General features: G+C 41.8%; 1 long non-coding RNA gene across 6 annotated transcripts in view; it reads left to right on the forward strand.

The window, feature by feature from the left end:
* Positions 1 to 1,328: 1,328 nt before the first annotated feature.
* Positions 1,329 to 15,216, forward strand: part of LOC112669285 (uncharacterized) — a 151,192-nt gene continuing 137,304 nt past the window's right edge. For 5 of the 6 annotated variants that reach the window (XR_007403919.1, XR_007403920.1, XR_004807056.2 and 2 more), the window contains exon 1: positions 1,329 to 1,594. This is a non-coding gene — a long non-coding RNA (uncharacterized LOC112669285). The remainder of the gene's footprint in view (positions 1,595 to 15,216) is intronic. The other variant, XR_007403918.1, reaches the window with a different exon arrangement.

Here is a 15,216-nt window from a genome sequence, read left to right on the forward strand (position 1 = left end):
TACCTTCAAGATGGTTCACTCATATGGTTGGCTAGTTGGTGCAACCGTCAGCTGAGAGCTGTTGGAGCCTTGACTCATTTCCTCTTTGGGCTTCTTATACTTCTCCAGCATGGTAACTGGGTTCCAAGAATTATTGTTCCAGGACAGGCAGTGGAAGCATCTTATAAGAACTAGGCTTGGAAACTGGCACGGTGCCATTTTTACTTTATTCAATTGGCCAAAGTAGTTACAGAGCCTACCCACATGCAAGGGGACTGTACTTCTTCATAGCAAGAGTGTCAAAAAATTGGTGGCCATCTTTATGCCACCTAATGGTCTTTTCTCTTTTTCCCTTTCTCTTTTTAATATCAATATCCTCTTCCTCCTCAATAATGACAAATATGTATGGAATTATTACCGCTTACCAGACACTGTTCAGTGTTCAGCAGCACCTAAGGGAGAAGATATAATCACATATTGGCAAGAGAAGCTTTACTTCCTGTACGATCCATTGTTGAAAGAGGAGGAAAGACAAAATCAATGCCTCAAATGTGAAGGGTCAAGAGCAAAAATTTCAAGAGACAGGGGGATCCCTGGGTGGCTCAGTGGTTGAGCGTCTGCCTTCAGCTCAGGGAGTGATCTGGGTCCCGGGATCGAGTCCTGCATCGGGCTTCCCACAGGGAGTCTGCTTCTCCCTCTGCCTGTGTCTCTGCATCTCTCATAAATAAATAAAATCTTAAAGGAAAAAAGAGTCCATTATTGAAGAGAAAGAATCAATACAATTCCTTACATTTAACAAATAACTAAATATTGCCTGTTTGCATGTGCTGGACGCTGGAGGGAAAAACAAGATCAGTAAGACTCAGGCCTTACCTTCAGTGAGTTTAGAGTCCATGGCTATTATGCAAGACAGGACTCGGCCCGTTTTATTGTAGGTCTATAAGCAGTGTATCAGGAAAGCATGCTGAAGAGGAGATGGGTTTTGGCTGGAGGGGGATGGAGACGGATTCATGGGGGGAGGCGGCAGCTAAAGGAGTCTCAAACGAGCGCTGAGAATGAAGAATATTCCAAGGCAGAGGGATCTGGTGAGCAGATGCTCAGAGGTTGGAAAATAGGGGGTTTGTTTAGAAACCAGTGCTTCAGGTGTTTTGGCAGGAGTTTTTACACACATGAAGGAGAATTAAGGATAATAATGTCGGAAAGCTGGGTTGGGGCCTTTGTCAGGAAGGTCCCAGGATTATTTAAAAACCTTGAAAGCTCTGGTTTGGAATATTTAACATTTTCATATTTTATTTGAGAATAAAAATGTGTTCTGAGCTCACAGAGATGCAGAGTTCCGGAATGCTGTCTATAGCTGCCAAGAAAGGAAATATCGCCTCGCAGAAGAGACTAGCTGGAGATGTGGGGCAGTTCTTTCTGCGTCTTTGTCCAGCGCCGGTGTGGCTGAAGGCTCTTGGAGATATTCCATTTCCTGCTGAAAACTTTGAGTGAGGATTATCGCCTTTTCCTACGCTTTTCTCTTAGAATCTCAAAGGCCTGCCTGCTGGTGTGGAAAAGGCTTCCAGAATAGCTCTTGCTCACTTTGGGTGAGATGCTTATGGTCGGCTAGAGAAAAGTAAGCAGCATATGGACCCGAGGATCTATAGAAGTGGCTGCTGTTCCTGGGTCTGCTGCCAGTTGACAGCAGGCTCTTGGAGAAGAACAAAGAAGCAGATTTATGTGCTGGGGGGTGCCATAGGAAAGTATTTTTCAAATTAGAGGTCAGGGTAGCTGGGGGTCCTTTGCGGTCTAGGGGCCGAGAGGAGAAGAAGAGTGTCAGTGATTATTTTGAGTTAGAAGACGCTGCCATAACCAGAATCGCTGCCACAGGGAACATAAGAAATCACTTCAAAGGGAAATAAGAAGGTTGGCATCAGGTGGTTAGTAGGTAATAGCAAGGCCTGCAAACATTTTGAAGGGAAAGATAAAATGCTTCGGGAGCTGTAAAGACATAGGAACGAAGGAAAAAAGGAAACAGTCCTTTAAAACTTTATTTCGATATTCCTAAATTTGGTTAGAAAAATTGAGGAAGGTCTTTAGGAATGAGGTAGGAAAAATCCTGGTCGTCAGATTATCAATGCATCTTTTATTTTGATTACATTCTTGGCCCGTATGCTTGTGAGGAAACAAAACTATAAATTAAAATAATGTAAACCCCACTTTCTGGCATTTTGTGTACAAAGAGAGAGGTCATTTCATTTTGCCAGGGGAACTTCCCCCCCCACTCGGGACATCCCTCTGTCCCACAAAAAGGAACCCCCATTAAGTCACCCTGTGAGGGTGGAGTAGTCACTGCAGGGTCACACCATAGAATTTGTTATGTGCGTGTTGTTCTTCCCTCTCCCCAGAGTCGTGACCTATTTGAGGCCTGTGTCGCGAGTTTACACAGAGGGCTCATCAAAATGTGTAGTTATCTGGTTTATTTTCCTTTCCTTTCCTACTCTCTATTTCTCTGCTTCCCTCCCCTCAAACTAGGATGGAAGTTTCCTAAGAGCAGGGACGTTGCTTGTGTCGCCCATTGTCTGAATATCAAGTATGTAGCGCAGTGACTGGGCAGGCCCCCCCTCTGCAGAGAGGGGTTTAATGGGTCAATGGGACCTGCCTTCACCCAGAGATAATTTTTCCACAACTTTTGGAAGAAACACTTTCCAGCTTGCAAGTCATGTGGTGTAACTTCCTAGAAATTGTGTCTCGGTTTTGAAACATACACAACGAGGCCCAAGAATGCGGAGGAAGGGGAGTTGAGTTGTGAATGGCAATAGAGCCATAAACGTACGGGAAGAAATGGTAGTTGGACATCAGGGTGAATGAGAGGTATCATCTTTGTGAGGGTGACAGGTCCGAGGGGAGGGGACAAACGAATTGGAAGCACCCTACTTTTGCATGATGTTGTTCAGAGTTCTCAGAAGGAAAACAGATCAGCACTGAAGAACAGGCTGCCCAGAGTCAGGAGAGCCTGTTGGTGGAACTAGATTCAGGGTTTCCCCCACCGATTATGAGGTATGCGAGGGACCGCCATTCTGTCCTAGTATATGGCACCCTTGTGTCTACAAGACGCACAGCGAGAGTTTGAAGGAATCGCTTCATGGAGGATGGGAGGATATTCCTGCTGTCTGTGTGATGGGACAGTTAGTGGTTCCCAAGGTAGAGTGCCAGAGAGGTGAATAACTAAAGGTTTAAAGGAAATTCCTAGCTTTCAGACTGTCTGAGTTGAATTCAAACAGGTGAGTAGTCGCCCTAAAAATATGAACCCTTTTATTTTCCACTTTTCTTTTAATTTTAAAAAATATATCCACAGAGCTGAGTGTCTGGAGGCACGCTTGGAGACTTGGTTTGCTGTCATTGGAGGCCATTTCCTTTACAAACACAAAATTCCCAGGGAAGTTATATGTCTGTCATCTTTCTCTGCCGAAAGCTGTCAGTTTCTTTGGGATTAAGAAGCCAGGGTTGGCTTGGTGTTACTTGCACTGGGTAGAACAATCATTTCTCCAGGTTCCGTGGTGTGACTGGGCCTTGTGTAAGAAGCAGAGGGAAACTCTGTGTCTTTGCTGGTTGTGCAAAGGCCACACCTCTGCTAAGAGCCCACTTGCAAAAGCCATTGTAAGCACAAATAGACTGTGGTGCCACAGTAATCCTGTAAATTCAAGGGTACGGAATTAGGGGAAGTGGGGGAGGGGTGTCTTTTGGTTCAGCCAAACACATACCCAGCAAATGTGTGTGAAGATGGTTTTTTTTTTTTTTTTTTTTTCCTTACCACTAATAGCCTAGACGGATCCTTAGCAGGACCACGGGAATAGCTAATTTATGTGAGGAAATTTAGTACAGTGGTGGCATGCTCACAAGTTGGACTTTTATTTTTAAAAGTTGCGTGGCATTTTAACTTATTAACAGAACAGTTTCAGTCAAGATGAGGTCTTTTGAATTACTGATGATTTGCATGGTTCCTTTTTGCCACGTCCTCATATGAAATATGGTAGGGCATTCTCTGTTCCACATTTTAATTAATCTTTCAACTCTATTTATCTATGAGAGAGCAGAGATTTTCAATTGCTTTAAATAGAAGACAACATTAAAACCCAGAGCAGGCCAGAAAAGTCTAAGCTAAGTGAGTGTTTCACTTTGAATGAGGTTGTTTAGGATTTTAAAGTCCTATAACTTGTGATCTTCAAATGTCTTTTGAAGATGAATTGTGGGCATGACAGTATAATAGGGTCAGTCCTCAACTGATGGTGGGTAATTGAAGTGCACAGACAATAATACCACCTCCTCTCCAACCAGTGGTTGTAATCCCTCCACATGCCCACCCCTCACCTCATATTTGTTGGAAATCTTAACAGGAAGCAAAATGACATTGCTCAAGTTTCCTGATTAGGTTGTCTCAGTCTGTTCAGGCTGCCGTGGATGGGTGGCTTGTAAGCCACATACATTTAATCTCACACAGTTTTAGGCTGGGAAGTTCTAGATCAAGGTGTCCAAAGATTTGGTGTTTGGTGAGAACCTGCTTTCTGGGTCACAGACTGTAGACTTCTTATTGTGACCCCCCATGGTGGAAGGGGCAACGGAGTTCTCTGGGGTCTCTCTTAAGGACACTAATCCCATTTACAGGGGCTCTGCTTTCATGACCCAATCACCTCGCAAAGGCCCCACCTCCAAATTCCCTAACCCTGGGGGTCAGGTTTTAATATATGAATTCTGGAGGAACTCAAGATTTGCTGGTGTGCAGTGAGGTAGAGGGCAGGGTAAATAATAGGAGGGAGGAGAGAAAAGGAGGACAATGAGACAAAAAGTAGACAGCTAAACTGTCTCCAGCACCCTGGTCGCTACAGTGGTCATTTCTGATTGGAGCTCTCCACACCCCAGGCTTTTCCTGCCCAGTGCCCAGCTCTTACCAGCTGAGAGGGCTTCAGCTTGTCCAGGCAGGAATGACCCTTGAGAACCCCAGCTTGGCTGCTCGGTTGTCAAATGGACACATGCAGATATTGGTTGCCCTTTGGCTTTCTGGAGACTCTCAGCTAGAGGCCTTTGTTCTGGTTTTGGACCTTTTGTGGAATCTAAGGAATCCATCTACCTTCTCCTTGGTGCCTGCCAAGCCAATCTCTCCACTGCTCCTTTCTCTAGTAGCAAAGATAAACGAAAATCCCATTATTCAGCTCATGGTATTGTGATGGCAGTTTCCTTTGAGCTTCTTTGCAAAACCCTGCTTGCTTTAGAGCCGTACATCATATTGGATCCATTGAGAGCCATTATTTATCTGACAGGATATTTATAAAAGCCAGCATTAGCTGCAGCTCCAAGTCAATATGTTTCTCTCTTGCTGACACACATCACACCAACAGGCTTGAAATATTTAAATACAATAGTCCCTTCAAGAAATCATTAATTTTTCTATCACCACTAGAAGTGATAATTTGATGGAAATGGATTTAGTTGGAAGAGTTGAGTCAACCGGAGTGGATACTTTCAAGTGTCTGGACTTCAGAGAAGCCTGCGAGGAACGCAGTGAGGGTCCAGTGAGGACCAGAATCCAGAGCCCCAGCACCATCCCACCCAATTCAGTCAGAAGGACTGGCCCTCCAGAAGAAAACGTTTAAATATCAAGGACGGGAAAGGAAACAGAGGCCAAACCCCCTCGTTACAGCCCTGTCTGTCTCTTTCTGTCCCAGCCTGTCTCCCTCCAGCTCCTCTTCTCTCACTCTCCTTTGCCCTCCTCTCTCTTTTATCCCACCTCTCTATTTTTGTCTGCCTCTTCCCCTGGCTTCCTCTTTTGTTCTTTGATCTCCCTCTTCCCTTATTCATGTTCCCTGCTGTGTGTGGCTGCGCTGAAATTGAGGACAGTCTTAAGTGTCTGCACCACTGTCACCGCTCCGGAGAGGGGAGGGGTCGGGGACACACAGTATGTGTGCACCTGGCTGATGGCTTGATCCTGCCCCAGGGTTCCTCATACATAATTCATGCAGAAAGTTTCCCTGATCCTTCACAGTGTGGGACATGGAGTCAAAGTTTTGAAACTTTCTGGACTGGTGAAGGCCTTGGGCCTTGACTAAGCGAACAGTACCTTGTGTTCCTGTATATGTTTCCTGACCAGCGGAAAGCACACAATCCCCAAGCTAGCATTATGTTCTTTCCCAAAGCAGCTTCGAACTAGCCTTTCTATACCAGAAATCGCCCGTCATGGCCTTGAAGGTGAGGCAAGCAGTAAGACAGGAAACACGTTTCCCTGTAGTTCTTGGTGACAAATCTTTTTTGAGCCAGGAAAATGGGAAAAACAAACAATTCACTGTAGAATTAAATGATCATGTTGGATCAACCTTGCCATTTTTCTCTCAGCCACATGTACAGTGAAGAAGGAAACCAGAAGCCCAGAGGAGCTGTAGGCCAAATGGTGAGGAGGATCCTCCATTGCCTTCTATTTATTTATTTATTTATTTATTTATTTATTTATTTATTTATTTATTTTCGTCCATTGCCTTCTGCAGTGCTGTCCACCTTAGTAGCAGCACTACTGGGACCACCAGCCTTGTTCCTCCCCTTTTGCTCCCTTATCAAAACAACCTTCTCCTGTATCCCATTACTTCTGTTCTTTCTTTTGACCTAGGGTCAACTCTAGTTGTAATTAACTCAGCTCTAGGCCATTAAAAAAAAAAAAAAAAAAAAGAATAACTCCCTAAATTCTGAGTTCAGAGACTATACAACATACTTGGGATTTAGCTGAAGAGAGAGAGAAAAAGCCAGCAAATAAAAGCAGTTTATGATTGAAAGTGCAAGGAGTAAGCAAAGAGAGAAACTCACTCTAAGCGGTAGTGGAAAAAGGTTCGACTAGGAGGTGGGCATTTGAGTATAACCTTGGAGGATGGACTGGATTGTCAAGAATGGAGAGGACAGAGCAGGGCAGAGCGGTAGAGAGGCAACAAGCTTCAGCGAGGGCCTGGCATTAGGACAGAGAGTGTAAACCCTTCTTCAGGGTATTTGCTCTTGGGGAAGGATTCCCTACTGGTGTGAATTTCAGGCTTCAAGACAAGTGGGTGGGAACTACGTGCATGGGCTGGTGGTCCTCACTTCAGTGTGCAGATGGTGATTCTCCACCAATGCTTACAGGAAATTCTGCAGAGTAGCCTATCTGGCCAGCCACTTACCATGACTTTTTACCAATGAAGTCTTGTAAATGTAGCCTTCCTCCCTCTCGTTGTCTAGGAAAATGTCATTGTTAAACCCACAGGGCTTACTTGGTGCCAGTTGTGAGATGTATCTCCTGTTATTCTTGCTGAGAAAGCCATTTAATCTCTGGATTCAACCTCAGAGTCCGTGAAGAAAGAAGTGATTTAAGGTTTAAGAGCGCCAACGGTAGCATTCAGGCGTCAAACCATCTTTCTGGGTTGACTTACCTCTCAGTTCACTCAGAGACATTTGAGCGGACAAGGACCTTAGAGATCATTTCATAAAACATAGTTTCTCAAACTAGCCATACAATCTTGGAGATTTCTGAGTTATCCTCAGAATTCTTAAATTTTGAGTTTTTACTTAGATAAGAATCTAAAATAAGCAGGCTATATTCTAAATAACCACCTCATTACCACATCCTCTTCTTTCAGTGCCCAGTGGTATTGATGACCAAATTGGCGGTAAGCATTATGACTTAGATTATGCTGGCTGGTGAATAAAGAAGAGAGGTAGCTCTCGTGTGGGGGAAAAAAATACATTTGGATCAGGTGAAGGCCAGATGGTATTATGAAGTCAAATGTGAACAAGGGTTGAATGAGGATTCCATATAAATGCCTCTTTCCCCTCCGATATCCTCAGGTAAACTCTGGAGATACCTGTTGGATTACCCACACATTGCTTTGTTATAGAGATTGCCTTAATCAACTGGGCGTGGTGAATGATTTCCAAATGGAGGATTTGCATTGGAAAGAGCTCAGTTTGGTTCAAATAGGAAAGAAAAAGGAAGAGGGCAGAAGGAATAGAGGAAATAAATGAGTCTTTGGAGCTTCTGAGAGAGTGTGGGTAGGAAATTCAGGGTGAGGAGGAGAAAAGAAGACTTAGGCCAGTGTTGGTATGAAGAGCCTGGAAAATGAAAGGAATAAAGGAATGGGATTTTAAAAAGAGCAATTCACAGTTATAAATGGGATCTCCTTATATATTCTGGGGCCCCAGAAGAATTAAAACTCTCAGCTAGGAGCTCAGCTACACCAGGAATGAAGTAGTGATTGTGCTGGTTCACATCTTTCACTCATACTATCTGTGTGAAAGTTTAATGAAGGCTGAGTTTTTAAAGCTTTGACGGGGCTTTGGATAGTTTCCTTGCATGACAGAAGAATGGGGGTGGGGTGAGGAGGGACGGGGTAGGCAAGGGGCAGGCTGCACACAAGCAAAGTATGTGGCAGGGCACGCAACTCATGAACATTTATCCAAGGAAAAGATTAAGATATAACTCAAATAGAAAAGTCTGTTTAGCTTCGGGGGATTTTGAACATGGATTGGGGCTCATTAAGTAGATGACCCTTAGATGGAAAAATCTGCCATTTCAAGTTCATTTTGAAGCCTGGTACTTGTCATGTTCCCGCTGCTGGTGGCTAGTTCTTCATATAATGGCATTTTTCATTTTTAGGGGCTTTAAATAGAAGAGCCGCGTGTTCAAAACCACTGAAACTGCTCCAGGAGGCTGTAGAGCTTTCAAAGAATGGCTTTCTCCAAGGGGAGGAAATAAAAGAAAGCCCTTCTCTTCCTAGATTTTTAAAAATTGGAGCCACTATGCTTTGTACTTTCGGGGACTCCATGACCATCCACAGTTATATGGTTGTTTTCCAATTCAGGCAGGTTGATAGGGTTAGTTAGGTTCATTCCACAAGCTACCTGGGTCAGAGTGATCAAATGCTTGGCACCGATGGCTGTACCAGTTCTGTTTACTGTGGAATGGGAGGATGCTTTGAAACTGGGCAAGAACTCAGCAACAACACAACGCCGTACTTCTTGGATAGCTACGCGGGAGTTCACCAGATTTCTCAGCTAGTTGTGAAGTGCCTTTGAAGTTGCTGATTTTTTTTTTTTTTTTTTAACCATGGTTGACAGTTCTGGTGAGTGTTTTTTTTTTTTTTTTTTTCCTGCAAAGCAACCATAAGACCGTATTAAAAAGCTACAGAAGAAACCAGTTCTTGCTAGACACAATTATGTGGGTGTGCCCAGTTTTTCTTTTCTTTCTTTTTTAAAGCTTCTGGATTTTTATGTTTTTGGAACAGTAACACATATTTGTTAATGAAATGCCTACAGTGGGGGATTGGTATTTCTCTAAATGCATGACTCCTCTGACTGCTGAGATTCCAAACACTGGAAGCAATAAAGAAACTGTTTCAAATACCTCTTTGTCATTGCCTGGGAGTGTACATCTTCAAGATACTGGCCAAAGGCAAGGCCTTGTCTGAGGTTGTTGCAGACTACTTTATATACCTTCTCTAATATTACAGCATGCTGTGATGTCATGTGAATTTTATTTTGTCCAAGCATATCATTTATGTCTTGTCCACTTCACATGTTTTTTAATTTATTTTTATTTTTTATTTTTACCTTCACTTTTCTCATTAGCCCATGACAAAAAATAATGGTATTTGGCAGCATTTCCATCATAAACACACATTTAAACACAGTCAAGGGAATCACAAGGCATTTCTTGTTCAAATAACTGTAAGGTGGCCATCTAGTTCAATATTTAATTTATATCAATACATCATGATCAATATGAAAACCAAAAATTTACAAGTTTTTTTTTTTATTTTTATTTACTTATGATAGTCACACACAGAGAGAGAGAGAGAGAGGCAGAGACACAGGCAGAGGGAGAAGCAGGCTCCATGCACCGGGAGCCCGACGTGGGACTCGATCCCGGGTCTCCAGGATCGTGCCCTGGGCCAAAGGCAGGCGCCAAACCGCTGTGCCACCCAGGGATCCCTACAAGTTTTTATAACTTGCAAACCACTGAGGATATATCTGGAAAACCCAATGCTAGTTGCTAACCCCATATCCATTCTACCCCTTTTTCCTTGGAGATTGTGATTTTTAAAAACTCACCTGCCCAGATTAGTTTGCCTCAAAGGGTACCTACTGGCATGGTTCTGACTAATGAGATACAAGCAGAAAATTGTTAGAGATTTCAGGGAAAGTTTTGCATTTCTTTTCTCCTTTGCTCCCTCTTTTTTTCTTGTCTGGAATTCGGATGTGATGACTGGAGGTGCAGTAGTCATCTTGCAACCACAAGGCAACAGGCATGAGAACAAAGGCCTATGTGCTGGGGTGATAGAGAGAAGAGATGGATGAGCTTGGTCTCTGATGACATCCCTGAGCCACTGTATCTGCCCTGGATTGTCTACTCCTGGATTCTAGTTGTCAAGACATCTATTTGTTTCAAGTACTATGGTAGGGTTTTCTGTCATTTGCAGTAGAGTACAATCCTAAGTGATACTCCCAGATTGTTAGAATTTGTTTACAGTTGTTCCTTCTTTAAGGAAAGGAAAGAGGCAAAGAAACGATTGATAGGCAGTTTCTGTGTTTGACCTCTTCATACAGTTGTATATCATTAATAGTTACCCTCAGCACCATTTCTCTGAGTCAACTGATCCCACTACCCTTCTGATTTCCTACTTTTTGGCACAGCACCATCTAATGTTTTCAAACTATGTTTAACCAGAGTCAGGGTTCAGGTTAGTATAGCTATCTAAAGCTAAGCATAATGGATGGTGGTAGTTTCCACATGCTGTCTAATGGGACACCTGGAGTTGTTATTTCATTAAAAGAGGCACTTTGTGGCTGATTGTATGTAGCTAAATTATTTTATGGCATGTCCATATGTCATGCTCTGTTTAATTTGCATATCATATTTTTCTCCTTTAGTATAGTCATTACTTATACATTTAATATTTTATTAATATGTCCGCAAACCTGAATGGATGTAAATACTGACAAAACATACATAATTGAGATTTAATCAGTGATTTAGGATGATAGTTGCTCCATTTTGAATTAACTATTATTGTTTTCCTTTGGTTATATTAATTATTAGAAATATTAAACATTCTTATAGCTATTACATGATACTTTTCTTTCCTGTTTTGAATTTTCTAAAAACTTGAGGCCACCTTATTGGAAGTGCATACCTCGAAACTACATCAGACATACTTTATTTGAATATGAAATTTTGTTATTCAGTTAAAAGTACCCATAGAACTTAGAAGTCATATCTGATGGTTGTCATTTCCTCTTTATAAAAGGGGACACATATCAGTGACAGGTGGAGTATAAGGAAGGTTCCAGCAGAATGCTTATTTTGTCATTAGAGTACATGAGAAAGAGGAGTCAAGACTGAGGCAGGGGGCAGGAACTGGAGAAGTAGATTTGCTCTCCATAATAAAGTGAGCGGGATTATTTTTCTGTTGCTCTGGGGGAAGAAGAAGGGGAAAGAATGAGGACTGAGCAAATTAGTGCATGTCTGGAGGCTAGCTTGTGGAAATATCTGAGAACTTTTTTTTTTTATATAGAACAGCTTTATTGAGATATAATTCACATACCATAAAATCCACTCTTTTAAAGCATGCAATTCAGTGTTTTTACTATATTTATGGTGCTATGCAACCATCACCACTGGGTAATTTTAGAACATTTTCATTACTCTCAAAGGAAGCCCTGTACCCATTGCAGTCACTCCTACTCTCCCTCCCCACTGCCCCTGACAACCACTAATTTAGCTTTTGTTTCTATGGATTTGCCTTTTCTGCACATCTCATATAAACGGAATCATACAATATGTGGTCTTTTGTAACTGGCTTCCTTCACTTAGCGTAATGTTTCAAGATTCACCCATGTTGTAGCATGTATCAATGCTTCATTCCTTTTTATTGTGGAATACTATTCCATTGTATGAATAAATCATATTTTATTCAACCTTTCATCAGTTCATGGGGCATTTGGGTGTTCCTGCTTTTCGGCTATGATGAATAATGCTGCTACAGACATATGTGTGCTAGTTTTTGTGCGGACTGATGAAGACTCTCTCCTTGACCAAACTTTAGTTAGGCTCCTCTGAGTCCTCTCCTTGACTGGTCCTTGACCGTGGCTCTGTCCTTGCCAGGCCTTCAACAGCCCAGTGGTAGCAAGAATCCTGCTAGGTGAGTTTGGCCACAATCGTCCCACCCTTGATATCTGATTACCTCTGATAACTGGTCAAATTCCTCCATCCCACTTTTGATGTATGAGTCTGTGATCTGCCTTCAGAATAATGCTGTTATATTAGTTTAGCAAGAATCCCTCTACCTTGGATGTGTCCTCCTATCTTTCTCCATCCACTGACTCCTTCACTCTGCTCATTGGTTCTAAATCCCCAGCCATCTCTGCTCTTTGGAGTTGAGCCCAGTTTTCTCCCTATTGGGCCCATCTCTCTCCCTATTGTGATAGTCCTCATAGCTATAGCAGTAGTCCTGAATAAAGTCTTCCTTATCATTTTAGCAAGAGTCAGAATGATTTTTTCTTTAACAGTACATATATTTCCATTTTTTGGGGGGAGTATAAGTAGGAGTGGAATGGCTGGGTCATATAGTAACTCTGTATTTAACATTCAGACCGGCAGTGTCGTTTTACATTCCCAGCAGCAATATATGAAAGGTCCAACTTCTCTACATCCTTGCCGACACAAGTGTTTGTCTGCTGAGAAATGTTTTAATGATAGAAAAGCCAACAATTAATTTTGGAGTTTTGTGGCTTTTCTGTGATATAATTTCCTCTGACCTCAGGAAACTTCAGCAAAGTCTTCTGTGTCATAAATGGTGTGTGCAGTAGGCTTAGGGAAAGTGGTGGGTGCCAGACTGTGTCTGCAGAGACCTGGTCCTGGGGGCCACGAGTGTGACTCGGGTGAGGCTCCCATCAGCAACAGATGCCCTAGGAAGAGCGCTCAGAAACCTGTGGAGAATTGGGACCAGCCGTTTCAGCTGATATCTGGGTGACACCTTAAAGACCTGTGGAAATACGCAGAGAAGAGTAGCTGGTGCCTCCTAGCTGCCCTGCAATTCACTTCTTCATTTTGCCTTTCTTTAAAAAAAAAACAAAAACAAAAACAAAAAAACTTACTACTTGTAAGTTTTTTCTACTTGTAAAAAAACCACATTTGCAATTATCCTTAAAACAAAGACCCTCTCTTGTTATGCTGAATAAGTCAATCAGAGAAAGACAATTATTATGTGGTTTCACCCATATGTGGAATATAAGAAACAGTGCAGAGGATTGTAGAGGAAGGGAGGGAAAATTGAATGGGAAGCAATCAGAGGAGACAAACCACGAGAGACTCTTAACCATGGGAAACAAACTTAGGGTTGCTGGAGGGAGGGTGGATGGAAGTGGTAGGTAACTGGGTGATGGGCATTAAGGAGGACACTTGATGTAATGAGCACTGGGTGTTATATGCAGCTGATGAATCACTAACTCTACCTCTGAAACTAATGATGTACTAGAATTTGGCTAATTGAAAATCAAACAAACAACAAAGACCCTCTTCCTGAGAAAGGTGTAAGACACACACATGGTTTAAATAAAATGACTTTAATTTTGCACATTTGTTATATTGTTGGAATGATTGCATTTACTACAGGGGGTTGCAAAACCAAGATTAAGAGCGACCGTTTTGCACAATTTTCAGGCACAATCTAACTCTCTGGTCACCTGTTCTGTTCTCAAAGGACAGAGAAGGAAATAAGAGAGAGGAACAAAGGCCTGTAGGAATGAGTTAGTGCCTTCCCTTCCACATGTTTGCTTTACTAAATGTGCTTGTATGTGGGCACACGGGTGTGCAGGCACCAGAATGTGTTCTCTAAGCACTGTGTGTGCAAGATTAGAAAAACTCTTCATAACCCTCATGATGCTCTCCACCGCTGTGGGGTTGGACACACAACAAACACAGTTGATTGATTCTCCCAGCTTCTGCTCGCTCTGTTGTTAAAAACCTCAATACCTAAATAGCGTCCTTTCTGTAATATATATTTTTTCATAAGTCAGACATGGAACATTTATTTTCTTTTGAAATAGGCTCTTTTATGGACAGAATGTTGTAGATCAATTACTTCATTTAGAAAGATTTGTCTTTCCAGAAGTTGAAGAAGAAAAACAACAAAAGAACCCATAATCTTATTGATTAGAATTTTTAACTGAAGTGAATTTTTTGTGGCACTCAGACTCAGTGGCTTTGAAGTAGGAAGTAGATGGTTTTCCATGAAGACACAGAGCTTTTAATTAATATTCATAACAATTGATATGTATAATTTTGGTCACTGGGGGACTACTACAGTTTCCCATTGATGCAATAGAAATATATTGAGGACAACGGAAAAGTAATTAACAGCTGAATATGAGGGTCATAAAGTTAAATTATTCCCTAGTTCGCAGTAAGCTTTACATGCATACAGAATTATTTTCTGAAAGTAAGACAATACTGAATGTCATGTTTTTCTTCTCTAAATTGTGTATTTAATGCTTTTCTTGAACACGGATGACTCTGGGTGCAATAAGGATAATTAAATGCTGAGCGGATCAAGCTTGAGCTTTGAGAGGAATTTCAGAATAATGATAAGAGATATAATAATAGATAAAAGAAAAACTGCACTTGTCAAATTTCCTCCTTCTTAGTGTGATTTCAATGCAGAAATTTGGAGCATTGTAGTGTTTGAAATAGTCATGTGGAAATTTCTGATTCCATTCAAAAAAAATCAGAAATCTCTGATCCTTTTTCTATAACTGACTTAACTGGTGAAAATCGATAAGCTGATTATGTGTTTGTAGGCCAGCCAATACGTACTGCTTCATTTCAATTTAGTTCAGTTCAACATAGCTAGAGAGCACCTTGTTTTGTTTGAGGGATCTGGGGGTTCTGACTCAGTCCTTTGCAGAGACAAGCCTAGGAAGAAGCCTGTGCATATGGCTGGGAACAGCTATGGTTTACGGTGCCAACAAACATTTGACATCCTTTCCCCCTTTTGGTTTCCGTTCTTTTAATATGCTTTTCAGAATGGTTTTCTGGATAACAAGGATAATAGATAAAATATAACTTGTGGCATATGACAATGTCCATTTGAGAATATGTTCTCTTTTTAGATGCAGTCCTAACTTTTCTGTCCCTATGATTTGCTAAGTACATAATAAAAAAAGTGAAAAGACGTGATTCTCCTAGGCACT

The sequence above is a fragment of the Canis lupus genome, chromosome 19, assembly GCF_003254725.2.
Source record: "Canis lupus dingo isolate Sandy chromosome 19, ASM325472v2, whole genome shotgun sequence".
NCBI classification, from domain to species: domain Eukaryota; kingdom Metazoa; phylum Chordata; class Mammalia; order Carnivora; family Canidae; genus Canis; species Canis lupus.